Source organism: Melitaea cinxia, chromosome 14, assembly GCF_905220565.1.
Source record: "Melitaea cinxia chromosome 14, ilMelCinx1.1, whole genome shotgun sequence".
Classification (NCBI taxonomy): domain Eukaryota; kingdom Metazoa; phylum Arthropoda; class Insecta; order Lepidoptera; family Nymphalidae; genus Melitaea; species Melitaea cinxia.
This window is the reverse complement of record NC_059407.1, coordinates 6,192,815-6,208,439: the sequence shown is the minus strand read 5'-3', so window position 1 is coordinate 6,208,439 and position 15,625 is coordinate 6,192,815. Positions and strand designations below refer to the sequence as shown.

At 31.4% G+C, this 15,625-nt stretch overlaps 2 non-coding genes across 2 annotated transcripts; both read right to left on the bottom strand.

Moving 5' to 3' along the window:
• Nucleotides 1-3,108: 3,108 nt before the first annotated feature.
• Nucleotides 3,109-3,181, bottom strand: Trnar-acg. The gene has a single exon. It is a non-coding gene; the product is annotated as a tRNA-Arg (tRNA).
• A 6,385-nt stretch (nt 3,182-9,566) lies between these two features.
• Trnas-aga lies at nt 9,567-9,648 on the bottom strand. Its single transcript has one exon. It is a non-coding gene; the product is annotated as a tRNA-Ser (tRNA).
• Between the last annotated feature and the right edge of the window lie 5,977 nt (nt 9,649-15,625).

The window sequence follows — 15,625 nt, the reverse complement described above, 5'->3', positions numbered from 1 at the left end:
TCAGATTAATTTGATAGATTTTACAGCGTTATTCTTTAAAAACTATTTTTGATTGTTGTATCCTTGTGTATAGTAATAAGATAACGGTATCATCGTAAGATTATGTTGGAGAGCGGCATTTCAATATAAAAACCGATTACATTTATGGTAATTGGTGTAACTGAAGTCGAAACCGTTTCATGTGTATATATGGCTCCGCATTGTGTAATTGATTAAATCTAATATACAAGGTCAACGAATTTGAAAGCAGAAAATCATAGTTTCTAGATATAGCAATGTATAGCTATGTGTATGTTATAAACCCATTCACAAAAGGAAATGAAAAATCATTAAAAAATATCGTAGAATTTAAAAGAATTTTAATTTTATTGGATTTTGTAGTCGATCGATCGATCGATTCAATTTCTATCATCCCACAGCTGGGCATAGGCCTCTTCCTCCATGTAGAAGAAGGGTCGGAGCTTAATCCACCACGGTGTTCCACAGCGGGTTGACAAATATATTCCTTACTAAAGTTTTGTAGTAGTATATGGTAATGTTAACAGTTGATGTTAAAACGTGGCGAAAGTTAGTAGCTTTTATTATATTACACGTTATGACAGAGGATTTTATAAATCAAGGTTTCACAAGTTAATGTTTACGGATCCTGCGATGTTTGTAGGTATATATTTAAAGATATAATCTGATCTGACTAGAAATTATGTAAGCATACATATTCATCCGCGCTAATATAAATAAAAAAAGCGTCTTACGCTTAACTGCCTCTAGTAATCTGATACCTTGCCTGTGTCGGTAAACATAAGAAAAAGAATGCACACAATTGCAAATCTATACAAATAAACTCAGAATACAGAAGATGCTGAGGCAAATAAATTAAATTGGAGTGTCTGTTGGTAATATTAAAATAACCGCTATTCAATAAATGTATAAGAATGTATACACGGTACATATACTAAAATAACATTATTTACAATTTTTGTCTGTCTATCTGTTTGTTCTGGCTAATCTCTGAAACGGCTGGACCGGTTTTGACGGACTGGCAGATAGCAGATGTAGTAAAGAGTAGCTTAGGCTACTCTTATTTTAGAAATTTATTTATTTTATAACTTTGCGAACTGAACAATCGCTTTTTTTGTTAAATTCCACGCGGACAACGTCGCGGGCACAGCTAGTTGGTTTATATAAATATTTGTCATGACAAGTACCAAACCCGCCAATCCGCGATCATTAGTGTCAATAACAGTCAAAAACCCATGATAACTGCTCCAAGGCGTCCTTAGTATGTTTATATGGCTGACTCTTGATTTTAGAAAATTTAAGTATCGTTGACTGAGGTGAAATTATAGTAAGAATATTAAAAAGTGTAAAACTAAAAAAAAATCAAAATTTGTCAAATCTGACTCAAGAATTACTAATAGATAAGTGTATTTCAAAAATCCTTTACTTAAGTAAATAAAATATTGAATATGTCACACAAATATTTTTTGTTTCGTACCCTTCTTTATCGTAAGTAAACAGAAGGAAGGTTCGAAAGTATTTAGAGTAAACAGAGTATCAAAGTTTAAAAAATACGTCGAAGATTATAATGGTGAATGTACACGAGATAGGTGTTTAGCACATGTCCGCGATGTCCGGAGCATCTCGCGACGGGCAGGCTAATATTTGTTTCGACAGGATGTTTGACTTACTTATAAGGGGCTAAAAGCTACGAAAAATATTTATAGATCCAAATCTTTACGTTAAAAGTGGCACTAGAAACGTTTACAAATTCAAAAAAATGTTTATTTGTAAACTTAAATATAATAAAACTTAATGTATTTTATATATATTTTAATGAAAATTTTATTAAAAAACATATATGTATATATATATATATCCGGTCAAAAAACCCGCCTGCCCAGCGTGGTGACTATGGGCAAAACACATGAGTTCACGTTATTTTTGGCGTCAACTTGTGGAGGCCTATGTCCAGCAGTGGACTGTATAGGCTGTAATGAATGAATATATATATACATATTATATATTTCATAGATTTTGCGTCAGCGATATTACGTAATTTTAACGATGAGTAGCAACAAAAGCACGACTACGCCATACATCTTCAAATATTCTTATCTGCTCAGCGACACATTCGACAAAAACCATACCATGGAGACACTATCGGTGTTTTTCAAACTTGATACCGTGTATAAATAAACTAAGGCCGTGGATGCTGCGGTCGCTTATCGCAGTCGAGCGGAAGGCGCGCTCTTGACCTCAACTGATAAGCTCACATAAATAGTCGAACAGCTGGTATTCTGGTAAAGTATTTACATATATTAAAATAACCTCCTATTATAAAATTTAAAGATATCGTTTCTGAAGTTATGTGAACGGTCATGAAGTAAATATTCCTAAATAAAACGATTGTATTAATTTTATTTAAGAATCTAAATTACGTATTTCATGCATTTAATTAAATGTAAGGTAATTATAAGTTCTGTATAAATAAGTATGTATGATATAGCTACTTTTACATATTTACATAACAATTTATAACTAAAAAAAAATATCACAATAATACGTAATTTTGCTTAGTTCACTTTACGTTATTAACGTACTTTTATTATAATAAAAGATGAAATTTTTTTTTAAAATTCCATGTTTACCTCTTAAAACATACTTAGTTCAACTTGTGTATTTTGACACTTAACAAATCTTGAGATACAGATATCGATAATTTATTATAGGTGACGAAATATTTGTGTGGTTTAGATTTAGAAGCGTTAACTGTTTTTTATTTTTTGCATTTTTCAATTGGAATTTATTAAATTTTCTAATTCTATAGGCAGTTATAGGTAGGTAAGAATTCTGTAGGTAAAAACTGTAAAGTATATAAAAATATATATATAATACTTAGGAATACAGTTATTTCAGTCAAGTTTATAATTACTACTTTTTATAAGATTTTTAATCCACATTTATACATTTATTGCTGTGTTCACAAAAAAATTCATAATTATTTTTAATCAAAAGAAAACCTTGTATAATCAATTTTCTAGTACAACAATAAAAATAAAATATATAACAAAAAATCTATAAAAAGAAATACAAACCAAAACGAAATTCCGACCCTGCCAGGATTCGAACCTGGAATCTTCTGATCCGTAGTCAGACGCGTTATCCGTTGCGCCACAGGGCCATTAAGCAATATAACGAAAATGTGTAACATAATATTATAGTTCTTTATAATAATATTCTTGTAGAATATTGAAATTAAATTTTATAGCACTATTACATACTAGCTGCTGCCTGTAGTTTTGTCCGCGTAGAAATTATTCATTAGATCACATTATTAACTTTGAAATTTCAAAACTACTAGAACACGTATTTACTTACTTCTAAATAAAAGCTTTTAAATTTATAAAATTACTAGCGACCCGCCCCGGCTTCGCACTAGTGCAATGCTGATACTAAATATAAAATATAAAATAAATATTTGCAATGTGCTTACATGTTTATGTACGACATCACATTAGGAACCTCTAAAAGTACTGTTCCGTTACTAAATTATGGGTGTATTATACTTATAAACTTTCCCCTGGAATTACTCTATTTACTAAAGAAAACCGCATCATCCGTCCGTTGCGTAGTTTTAAACATCAAAGTAAGTACAGACATCGGGAAGCGACTTTTTTTAAAAACTATGTAATGATGAATACTACTAGGATTATAAATGATTGAACTTTCATAACAAAGTTGGTTTTCAAGTAAATTTACAATATCAAAGTAATTTTGATTATGAATTTACTCTTGTGCGATATTGGTGTCATCATCTGCTTTTATGTATGAATGATTATGCGATGACTCTGCGATGATTTACCACAGTCACTTTAGGAACTTTCGATTATGTTAGTTTATACATATATAGAAATTTTATTATATTATCTATCTTTTATAATGTTATGAGTATATCCCACTAGCCTACATAATTAAGTAAATGATTAGTAGAATTGTTTTCCTAATTAAAACATAAGTATTCTCCAGATCGTGTGCGGGTCGCGTGTGCTCGTTAGTACCTAAGCATTATTCCCGCACGCGGCGTAACTGCGCCTTCAGCGTTGATTTACTGCGAAAAATATTATACCTACCTACTTACTTTTATTTTTTACTTCATGTATTATTTTATTATTATTTGTTAAGTTGTTGCTTTTTATATTAAGAGTAATTTATGTATCTACATTTTATGCGTTCGAGTGATTTATTACATTTATAAGTAGGTAATAATTTTTAATCGAAAAGTACAATATACATACATGTGTTTCTATAAAAATCATTGCATACCACAAAAGAGTTTTATGATTAAAATGACTGCAGTCGTCAACACCAAGTTGTGGACACGGATTCCGTCTTAATAACGTTGCATTTTTATGATTGCTTTTATATTTTCGTGTCAACTAAACAAAACTATTTTTCATACTATAAAACACATCAGGGCGACCATTATGATCCGAAGTTTCTTTCACAATATTCTTGTGAACATCAATATGTCAACAAATGGCCTATCCGGCATGTCCGCACTCACACCGCTTGCCTAATAAAAATATATTTTTATTACTTTCTATTATAAATGTACGATTTCTATAAAATTGTAAAAATACAAATTTTTATATTTTCTATTTCTACTAGAAATTTATATAAAACAAATGACCTATTATTTTTCCTTCTGACGAAAAAGTATATAGAAGAAAAAGAATATTAATTTGACAATGTGGACAAATTAGCTCCGCTTCTAAAAAAACTTTATACTGTAAGATGACATCGACAATTCATTATTTCATTCAGGTAATATTTATATTTTTATTAGTTGGTATTCTCAAAAATTTTCTTCATTATTTTTGGGCTGTTTGATGAAATATTTTTGTGCTTTATACAAAACGTTTTTATTGTTAATAATATTAGTTTTTTAAAAACAATTACAGACTTTAGCGTCAAATAGCTAAAACGACGCAATAAGATTGTAATAGGTACTTAATATTTAGGCACTTAAAGCACTTTTCAACACCTACTCATTTATTATACACTGAAAGTGTGAATAAAAAGGAGCACTTTTAAGTGATGATCTGAAATATATTTTATAATTTATATCGGTATATAATAATTAATGTTTTTTTTAAACTACTACGAGTAGCTTCTTTCGATTACACACGAAGAACTATCACTAATAAACAAAAATATTAAAGTTTTCTTTAGATACAATATCGTACTTTTATAGTAGTAAAAGGTTTTGGAAATCAAATAGATTTGTCATTATGAATAGCAGAAGTGCAGTCGTAATTGCAAACAAACTTCAGCAAACCAGTAAGTGTTTAGTTTAAGTGTCCAACGAAATTCTTAACAAATCTTAAGTTTATTATTATTAAGTTAAACTAATATCAATCTAGGTGTCTATAAATATTGTCCAATGTTTCAGAGCGGTTGACGTCACCAATTTCTAACTAGCACTAAGGTGTGAACCGCGGGGCGCGTGGGAGGACGGCCGTGTGAACTGCAAACACGCAGTTGTGAGCTAACTATACTGTGTTCTCAACTATACTTTATGGATTATTATAATTTTTTTTTTATACCTAAGATGCAATTTTTTAGGCCAGCTGGGAAATATTTTTGTGGTGTATTTGAAAATGTCATAAACGTTTTGTTCAGTTTAAAATTCTTTATTTTCAAATTTGCTAATGCTATGAAGTGGAAGATATAGGTAGATTGTAAGGGATCAGCAAATTTAAACTATGTACTCACTTGAATGGTTGTAATAACTTGTAATCCATCACGAATGTGTACGACAGTTAGAAAAAGAATTATAAAACAAATAATTATTAGACATTCGTTTAACTGTTCTTTAAGCTTTAAAAAATGGACATTGTTGTATATAATACGTTTTATATAGAATAGAGATGCTTTTATCAGACGCAGATACTTGTTGTTAGTGTAACTGTTGAACATTTTTGTGAGATGGTATAATAAGCCAAAGTCTTGAGACGTTGAGGACCTGTTTAAAGAAAATGACGATTAATTTTCTTCTTTGATTATTGATTAAAAAAATCAAATAATAGGTTTACTTTATTAGTAAGGTGAAAGAATTTGCAGTTCAAAATGATAATAAATTATAACACTTCAATTATTGACAAATGAATTGATACCATTATTCTGAAATCGAACTTAATCACTTATCATCATTTATCCGTAATTAATAAATTACTTTTGTTCAATTGCTAATTTCCTGTGAGAATTAGTACAAATAAATTATATTTGGAACCCACTTTATAACTCGTAATGTGGCGAGATTTTAAATTTTGGACAAGATGAGACTTCTCGAAATGTTGTTCTGGAAATCAGTAAAAGCATCATATAAAGAATTTTGTATTTTTATACATAAATTGTTTATGTAGTTGACTGTTTTGTTTTAATAATAATTAATAAGTCAAGTCATACATTCATTAGCGAATATAAGTAAACACGTCTAAGTTAGTAACAAGTGTGCGTGTCACATTTCCGGCGCCAGACAGACGGTACTTCAGGAAACATGAGCGCTCATAAGAAATTTGCAAACATCAAGAGCTGAATGCGAATATGCAAGAATGCTGTGCAGTCTGAATGAGATATACACTAAGCAAATATGCGCCGTTGTGTAATACTTATAAGCAAATAATATCACGGGGAGAAAACCATTTATATGTTTCCAGTGCTAAAGCAAAATACAGAGAGAAAAAGAGAGATTACAGACAAAATAGACATAGATACCTGACATCATTTACCACATTATTACACAATTTTTGTATTTTTTAAAATAAAATATAGATAAACACAAGTACAGTAAAAACGCACTAACATACATATCATTCACTCACTCTCAAATGGCGTGAACTCATGTGTGATGCCTATAGTGCTGGGCAGGCGGGTTGGTGACCGCAGGGCTGGCTTTGTCGCACCGAAGACACTGCTTCCTGTCTTCGGCCTGTGTATTTCAAAGTCAGCAGTTGGATGGCTATCTCGCCATCGGTTGGCTTTATAATTTCCAAGGTGGTAGTGGAACCGTCCCTTAGTCTTACGACACCGACGGGAAGAGAGGGGGTGGCTTATTCTTTATTGTCGTAGCCACACAGCTTACATATAGGGCATATTATAGGGCATACATACTATATAGGGCAATCATAGCTTCCACATCATAAATTAGATTAGAATAAAAAAGTAAAGCTACATACATATGTGTTTTACACGGATTGTCTAATTAAGTAATGTCCCGTAATATCGTACACAGAGGCCAGTTGTTTGAACTAATCGACTCGACTGGTGTCCGATTGTCTCATCGTCCCTAATGCATGCACATGGCATTGCATCAGTTTTTCCGCCCTTGCAATGTTATGAATATTAAACCATCATAACTTGAACCGTTCCTGTGACTATTGTACACGTTACGGTCAAAGATCATTTAGTGTTGGTTATTTGTTCGTAGCAGACTGTGTAACGCCATATGGAGTATTAGCGAGACACTTGGGACGTACTGTAGTAAGGATTGGTCGGAATGGGAACAACTGTCAACTTTTGCACACAAACTTTGTTTTAGTTTTTTATGCGTTTTAGATATTTGGTTTTTATTTCCAATACTGAACTCTTTGATACATTTTATTACAGTGTTATGCAACTGCGCGGTAGCAGCTATTCGTAACTATTAGTTAAATATTAATATTTGTCTATAAAAAAATGACAATTGCTATCTATATTTACTATTATTTAAATTCCTTAAGTCCAATTTGATAATAGCTTACAGTGAAAGTTAAATTTTTATATATATAACATCTTCTATGTATATAAAATCCTTAGGTCATTGACTTATCAGGAAATCTCAAAAATCGCTGTACGCATAAGAATGAAATTTAGCTGGGAGGTAGTTTATAGTTAGTAGGCGTCCGCTTAGGACGTATTTTTCGATAGGGCCGAATTAAACAGGTCTAAGGGCTCTCACAAATTTTTACAAAAGTTGTTCACTTATTAACTGACTTCAAAAAAGGAGGGGGTTTCTCAATTCGACCGTATATATATATATATATCTTATATGTATATATATATATATATCTGTATGTTCAGTTTTAGCAAACACAATTATATGTATACTTTATGCTAAAATGTACATATAATTACGAAACAAAGATATACCAAGGATATAAACTCTTATATGAGTGCATCCATTTTATCCCTCCTAATTTGGGCCTCCATACATTCATATCGGTGACTTAATCAAAACGTGCACTTGTCTGGCCCTCCGGGGGAGGGGCCGAATATATTCATTTCGTCCGCAATATTGGTACATTAGAGGTCTCGCCTCGCTACGCTTTCCGTCCCCAACTTGACTCTATAGCCTCACTTTTCTATAAGGGGAAATTTAAAGTTACTACAGTTTCTCGAATTCAATCTTATTCAAGTTCAACATGTAAGATATATAATAAATGTATTTTACATTTCTTGATACATTTTATTGTATTATATTTCATATAAAATATTTATTTATATAAGGGATATTTACTAAATATAATAATAATATAAATCAATATAAAAATAGGTGTAGTGAGAACTAAGAACTATGTTTTCAATTTATTTTTTACTTTTAGTTTGAGATAACGTGAAATATAGGAAAAAATTGTAATTTAGTGAAACGGTGTGAAAAGAAGCACGTCATACTGATTTATTTTACTTATATTTAAAGTTATATATAATATTTCACTTATAATATTTTAAGATTGTTTATAATTAGATATAATGTATAGGTATTTTGGTAGCAATAGTAGGGGCAACGGGGAGAAAAGAAACAAAGTAATGAAACCTTAAATCCCTGGTCCGGACTCGTAATCCCATGACGAAAAGTTATTTTGCACAGGGGTGGCAGTTGGCCGGAGCTAATGTGGTTTAGTGTTTCATTTCAGTTGCAAATTGTGTTTTTATTCGCGTTACGTTGTTTTTTCGGCATAATCTCATTACGAATGTATTTGTAGAACTTAATGGAGAGATAAGAAACTTGTTCGCTTAACGTAGCTCGGTTGTTTTGTGAATGTTATATTCTCAAATATTTTCGTTTTGAGCTCGACGATCCGCACTTTTACTTCGAGCTGTGTCGCAACCCTGGTAAAAGTATGCAATGCCGTGGGCGACGCACGTGCAGGCTTAATGAGAGCCTGGTTGGCTGGAACGGCCATCTTCCGACCGATCAATGAGTGGGAAGCCTGTTAGTTTTGTTGTTCTGAGTTATGTTTGTGTAATGCTGTTCGTGCAGCTATTTTAATATCAAATAGTAGGTAGACATGAGAAAGACATTTGTATAGTTTGTAATTTTCAAACGACGCGTTGTTGCCTTGTGTTGAATTTCCATTTAATTTTGTCGCTTATAAATAAATGGGTAGTGATTTTGTATGATAACTTATTTATTAAAAAAATTATTGGTAGATACGATATAAAACTTCAATAAATTTTAATTTTATTGATAAGTTACATTTACAGTTTAATAAAAAATAATAGTTTCTCGTTAAGTAAAAGAAGTTCGCAGTCGGTAGGATTCGAACCTACGCTCCCAGAGGGAATCTGATTTCTAGTCAGACGCCTTAACCGCTCGGCCACGACTGCTATACATGGACGATCGAAATTGTAGAACTATTGATACGATGTAAAATATTAATGTGTACTCAAGTATTTTAAACACATTTTACAAGTGGAACGATTTCTTGGTGGTGAAATAACACATACGCGATACGTGTTGCTCCGCTATTTTTATACATATTTTGGATTTATTTATTTTCTCTGTAATTTTAGCTTATTTATTTTTTGTATAAAAAGAATTATTTGCCGCATATATTTGATAGCGTTATATGAATAAACATGACGTTTTTATGTTACGTTAAGTTATTCATAAAGATTATATTAATATATTGTATACCTAGCTGACCCCACAAACGTGTATTTGCCATGTATGTAATTAACCCCCTTAATCAGCCCCTCTTACAACTTAGGGTTATGAAAAATAGATGTTGGCCGGTTCTCAGATCTCCGATTAACTAACTAAAAATAGCAGAATGAGTCATCATCATCAGATTTCAGCATATTGCAGTCCACTGCTGGACATAGGTCTCCACAAGTTCGCGCCAAAAATTGCGTAAATTTGTGTGTGTTGCCAATAGTCACCACGCTGGGCAACACACACGAGGGAGGGTTGGTGATAGCAAGGCTGGCTTTGTCGCACCGAAGACGCTGCTGCTCGTCTTCGGCCTGTGTATTTCAAAGCCACCAGTTGGATGGTTATTCCGCCATCGGTCGGCTTTATAAGTTCCAAGGTGGTAGTGGAACTGTGTTATCCCTTAGTCGCCTCTTACGACACCCATGGGGAGAGAGGGGATGGCTATATTCTTTAATGCCGTAGCCACACAGAGAGTGCAGAATTAGTATAAAGGTAGAATTTAAAATTGTTATTTTAATTTTCTGTTTGGGGAAGTTAGCATCTTAATCTAACGATGAGTTATATTTTTTATGTACTATGAACGGAGACGACTGGAAAAAATTATATGTATTCATCCTGTTGCTGTCTTGACTATGTTAGCGTCATGGCAAATTACACACTCCTTGTACACTTTGATTAGTATTTTATTTACGCACTGAGTAAATAAATGTACTTAAAACGTACTTATTGATAAAGTACAATCGTTTCAGATAAAAAAAATTGTAGGTACGTGGTATTTGGTTTGATAAATTTTTTTATAAGTATTTAAAGTTTTTATTATTGATTTTGTTTATGAGTATATAACGTTTATATATGTATTACGACACAAATAAATAGTTTTTTTTTCTAAATGAAACAACTTTTTCGGATTTTATCGCGGTTTATTAAGTTTTTTAAATGCCCAACGTTTCGGATACTTTACAGCAACCACGGTCGCGGGAGATTTTTAATTATTTTGTTATTAAATTCTCGTTTCATACGTTAGCGAGTGGGAATTTGTGATTGTTTTTGCTTTGGAGTTGGGTTTTATTTTTCATGAAAAAGTTGTTATGGCGGGGTAAGAAATAAAGTAAGTATAAGTGATTTTTTCCTAAAGGATGTTACACCCCATTACATAACAAAATCAAATTACCTAAATGTATCTAAACCTATAGTAAATTTTGATATTTGAGTAGAGATTTTTATAACTTCTCTAGTGTCTAGTTTTAATGAATGAATAGAATTTTTTATGTGTCATATACCTAGATGATTACGAATATACATGCAACAATTATTAAAAATGCAAAATTTATTTTAAAAAAATGGTGACATTGTCCATTGTGCAGGCTGTCAACGTATTAAAATAAAGAAATAGAACAGTTGAATGAGAAGCTATTTTACGACGAATGTTATGTTTGTAAAAAAAAAGGCTTTCAATAGCGATTTTTAGCACAACGGAATTAATATCTAGTGTAGTTTCAATGCATACTATAGTGATTCGATAATTATAGTCTCTTAATTAGGTAAGGACCTTTGTCATCTAAATCAGAGGACGTGAAGACATCAAGATATAAAAGGATGTCAGCCCTTTTGTTGTTAACCATGTCATGCAACATTCACTATAGCTAACTAAAAATAGAACATAGATAACATTGGTTATTTGGTACACAATGCACGAGGTGACTGGGGCGTCACTTCCGCTGCACGTCGACTCAAAGACACAGTTAACATACACAGACACAGTATAGCGTAATATTACTATATTACTACACACAGAATACATATATACATATATTTTTATATCATGATTTACTATTATATAAGCCTATTTAAAGTGACAATTGTTTACGAGATAATGTCAAATCTACTTTTGCATTCTTATAATATATAGATGTCAAGTGTACAAATCGTGTACATTGTCATTTTTCGTGTATATTTATCTATTTTTTTTGTATCTAAATCCACTTGGAAGGCAATAGATCGAATATAATGCGATAGACCAAAGAAAGCTGTCAGTGTAATTATACAAATATCCATCCAGGTTTATGTTTATTAGGAAACAAGTAGAAAAGAGTTTATATATATTTTTTAAATCGTTTAAATTATATATTTTTTATAGTTTTTTTTTTAAATAAGCAGTTTATGAAACTTTACTTAGAATTGTAAGCGTATGAAGTTATACCTACACATACCTACACGCTTTAATTGTTACTAACGTGATTTTATTAATGAGATTTGACAATAAATAAAGTAAACTATTAATATATTTTGTCTAGTATTTTGTTAGCGATATCGGATTCGTTAATTACACACACACGTACCTTTTAAATTACCTTATTGTTTATACTAGTTGTAGGTACAAGTGAATGATATTCCGTGTCCACGTGGCAATTTTACGACGCGTTTATCGACACATTGAATGCACCACGGTTTCTGGTTTTGGTTTCATTGTTTTTGTTGTATATATAATTAAAGTTTTATGAAATAAATTATTGCGTAATCAAGTTAAATTAAAACATTGTTAGAACAGATGAGTTTGTGCTCATTGATGTCGTAAGTATCTATCATCTATCTACTCACGAATGTAACTTTTATATTTATACTAGCGGACTCGGCAGACGTTGTCCTACCCGGAAAACAGAAAAAAACTAAACTTGATTGCGTACATACTAATAGCAGCGCCACCTATCGGGTCCAATTGTGATAAAAACTACCCTATCTCCTAAGTTGGACCAAATTACAGATGCTTACAAAATATGATAAAAATTGGTTCAGTAGTTTCGAAGTTTATCGCCCACATACATCGTGATACGAAATTTTTATATATATTAGACTAATTTTTTTGCTTACATCGCTCATACATTATTACAAGTTTTTAACTGTTTTTTAATTTAAAATCAGTCTAGATTTTTAAGTTTATTCACTATAAAAAAAAAACAAAAATCAAACCTTTCCTCTTTATAATATTAGCACAGTTATATATTTTTTAATATTCAAATAGGCAGAAAAAGTCTTTACAAAGATACTTGTAGTAGATATTATTATCAAACCCTGAAGAGATGATTTTTAAAAAATACAGTTTCTTCTCTCTTCCCCTTAAAGTCCCAATATATACAAGACCTTAGTACCTATAATAATTATTGCAGTTTCTGATATTTACAGATTTATGACGATTTTCTTTATCAGTCATAGTTAAAGTAAAGCAGTTAAGCACATTAAAAAGCAGATGTATTTACGATAAAGTAGAATTAATTTTAAACATATGTACATAGTTTGAGAGAAGTAAGGAATTAAGAATATAAAAGGAAACACAGGACGTTGGTTTTCCTGATACTACATATATTTTTTACTTATTGAGTCTACTTGCCAGCATGATTCGGGTGTATTTATATTACCTACACTAATCAATTGTAGCAAAGCAATTAGTCGTTAGATAGTTTCAAAAAAAAACAATCAAAGAGAAACAATGTATTGCATCTCGCGTAACCACAACAATGTACGGTTCGCTTAGCTGTAAACAAGAACAATACATTACACGTACGAAACTGTTGTTATTGCGAGCTGAGCTTACATAATGTTATGTAGTCTTATATAAAGCCTTAAACGCTCGAATAGTCGATACGAATATACAGGTAAATATTTGTCGAAGTAACAACTATATTATTTAAATCCTTTTTTATATTAAGACAGTAACCGATTATGTAGTGTTCAGTTTTTAAATGTAAAAAAAAAACGGCCAAGTGCAAGTTGGACTCGCGCACCGAAGGTTGCGTACAAAAGTTATTAAAGATATTTTTATTATAATTATGATGTAACTAATAAGAAATTTATGCTTTTCGCAATTCTTCCTATATCTGTACTATAAGACGTGGCTTCGTATAAAATTTCAAGGTTCTGAGTTTACGGGAAGTACCCTGAAGGTTTTGTTTCCCTTGCGAGTGTCAAAATTTACAGCATACATGGTTTAATCTTTTGATTGCGTTGGATTAGAAGTTTGATTTTTTCACAGCTCTAAGGGACAGTAGATCTGAGTATTTTATATAAATTTCAGCTTGATACCTCCACGCGTTCCTGAGGAAAAGGGTCTTGATAGACAGACGGACAACAATGTGATCGTATGAGGGTTCCGTTTTTTCTTTTTGAGGTACGGAATCTTAAAAATTAAATGTAAAGATACAGTAATTTGCAAATACGTACTTTCTATCGAGGCTTTATATGGATAAATTAACTTATTACCAACTGATACCAATTGATACATATTCTTAATGGTTTTAACCATAAAACTTTTGAAAAAAAAAAAACACTAAAGTACATATATAAATAGGTAAGGTTCAGTATTATAAATACTTAGGGCAGGCGAAGACCCGAGGGAAATATGTGTTCGTATTGCGCAGCGCTGTTGCCCTTTACACTCTTTGAATATTTAAAAAGTCCGTAACGTTTCACTTCGCCGACCTCTCGCTTGAATATAATACGAGTAGTAGCTCTGAGTCCTGACTGAACATTTCTTATCGTTATTGAATATTCAACTTTAATATCTGAGGGTGCGTATCCGATATTCCTCGGTATTAAAATAAATAAAATATTTCAATGATGTTTACAGCTTTGCTATCAAATTTACCTATCTTGTTTTTATTTTCATTTTATGTACATATTACCCATTTAATAGTAATAGAAATATTGAGGTCTTTATTATATGTATATTTTAAAAGCAATAACAAGACAACAAACACAACAATCGAAACAAACATCGAAATAAGTTTACTTCACGATTGCTTTTGTCATTCTAATAGTAAATAATAAGTGAATTATATGAATGAATATGAATATTAGTAATCACTTTGGTGGTTAAGCGCAAAGTTCATTCTAAGACATTAAAGTATGAATAATGGAGAAGAGTAGTTTCGTGAAAGGTTAACAAGTTCGATACACCGCAACGAAATCAATATTGAACTGGTTTAATGTTTCCTGCACGCTTTTACTATTTCGTCGTAATGACTCTTATTTCTATTTTTATTTCCATTGAAAATTAAAGAAATTATTTTAACTAGAGAAGAAATCTTGGATGTAATGTTTTCGGTTTGCTGCTGTATTTATTGAGCTTCACACACTCATTCAATCATGTTTGACTTATATGGAATGATGGAATAATTTTGATAGATCTTCGGTTATACCAAAGGCTTAGCGGTGAAATAAAAAAAATAATAATAGTCATATTAAAAAAAGAAAAGTATGTATTAAAACTATAAGCAAAAAATGTCTAAAGACACTTTTGTGTTTCGGTCTCTCTTTCGGTACGGTCCAGTTTATTTCCTGTCGCTAGCTATTATCAATACATTAGAATAACTTCATTATCTATAAAGATTACCGAAGAAAACAAGTGTTCGTACGACGTCTATATTTATCAGCAATATAATCGGTTTAATGGGGCTAATGTTTTGTTTGCGTAGTGGTTTTAAGTCTGCAAGACAGTGCATTTAGTGCGCGTTTAGTGCGTCCACCTGGTCTTTGACAGTTATCTTCAAGATCTTAAGCTTAATTTTGGTAAATAGATTTTAACGTCATGAATTACATCCAATTTTATCAATTAACGTTTAAATATAATATTAATTTAGCTTTTCAGCGATAAGG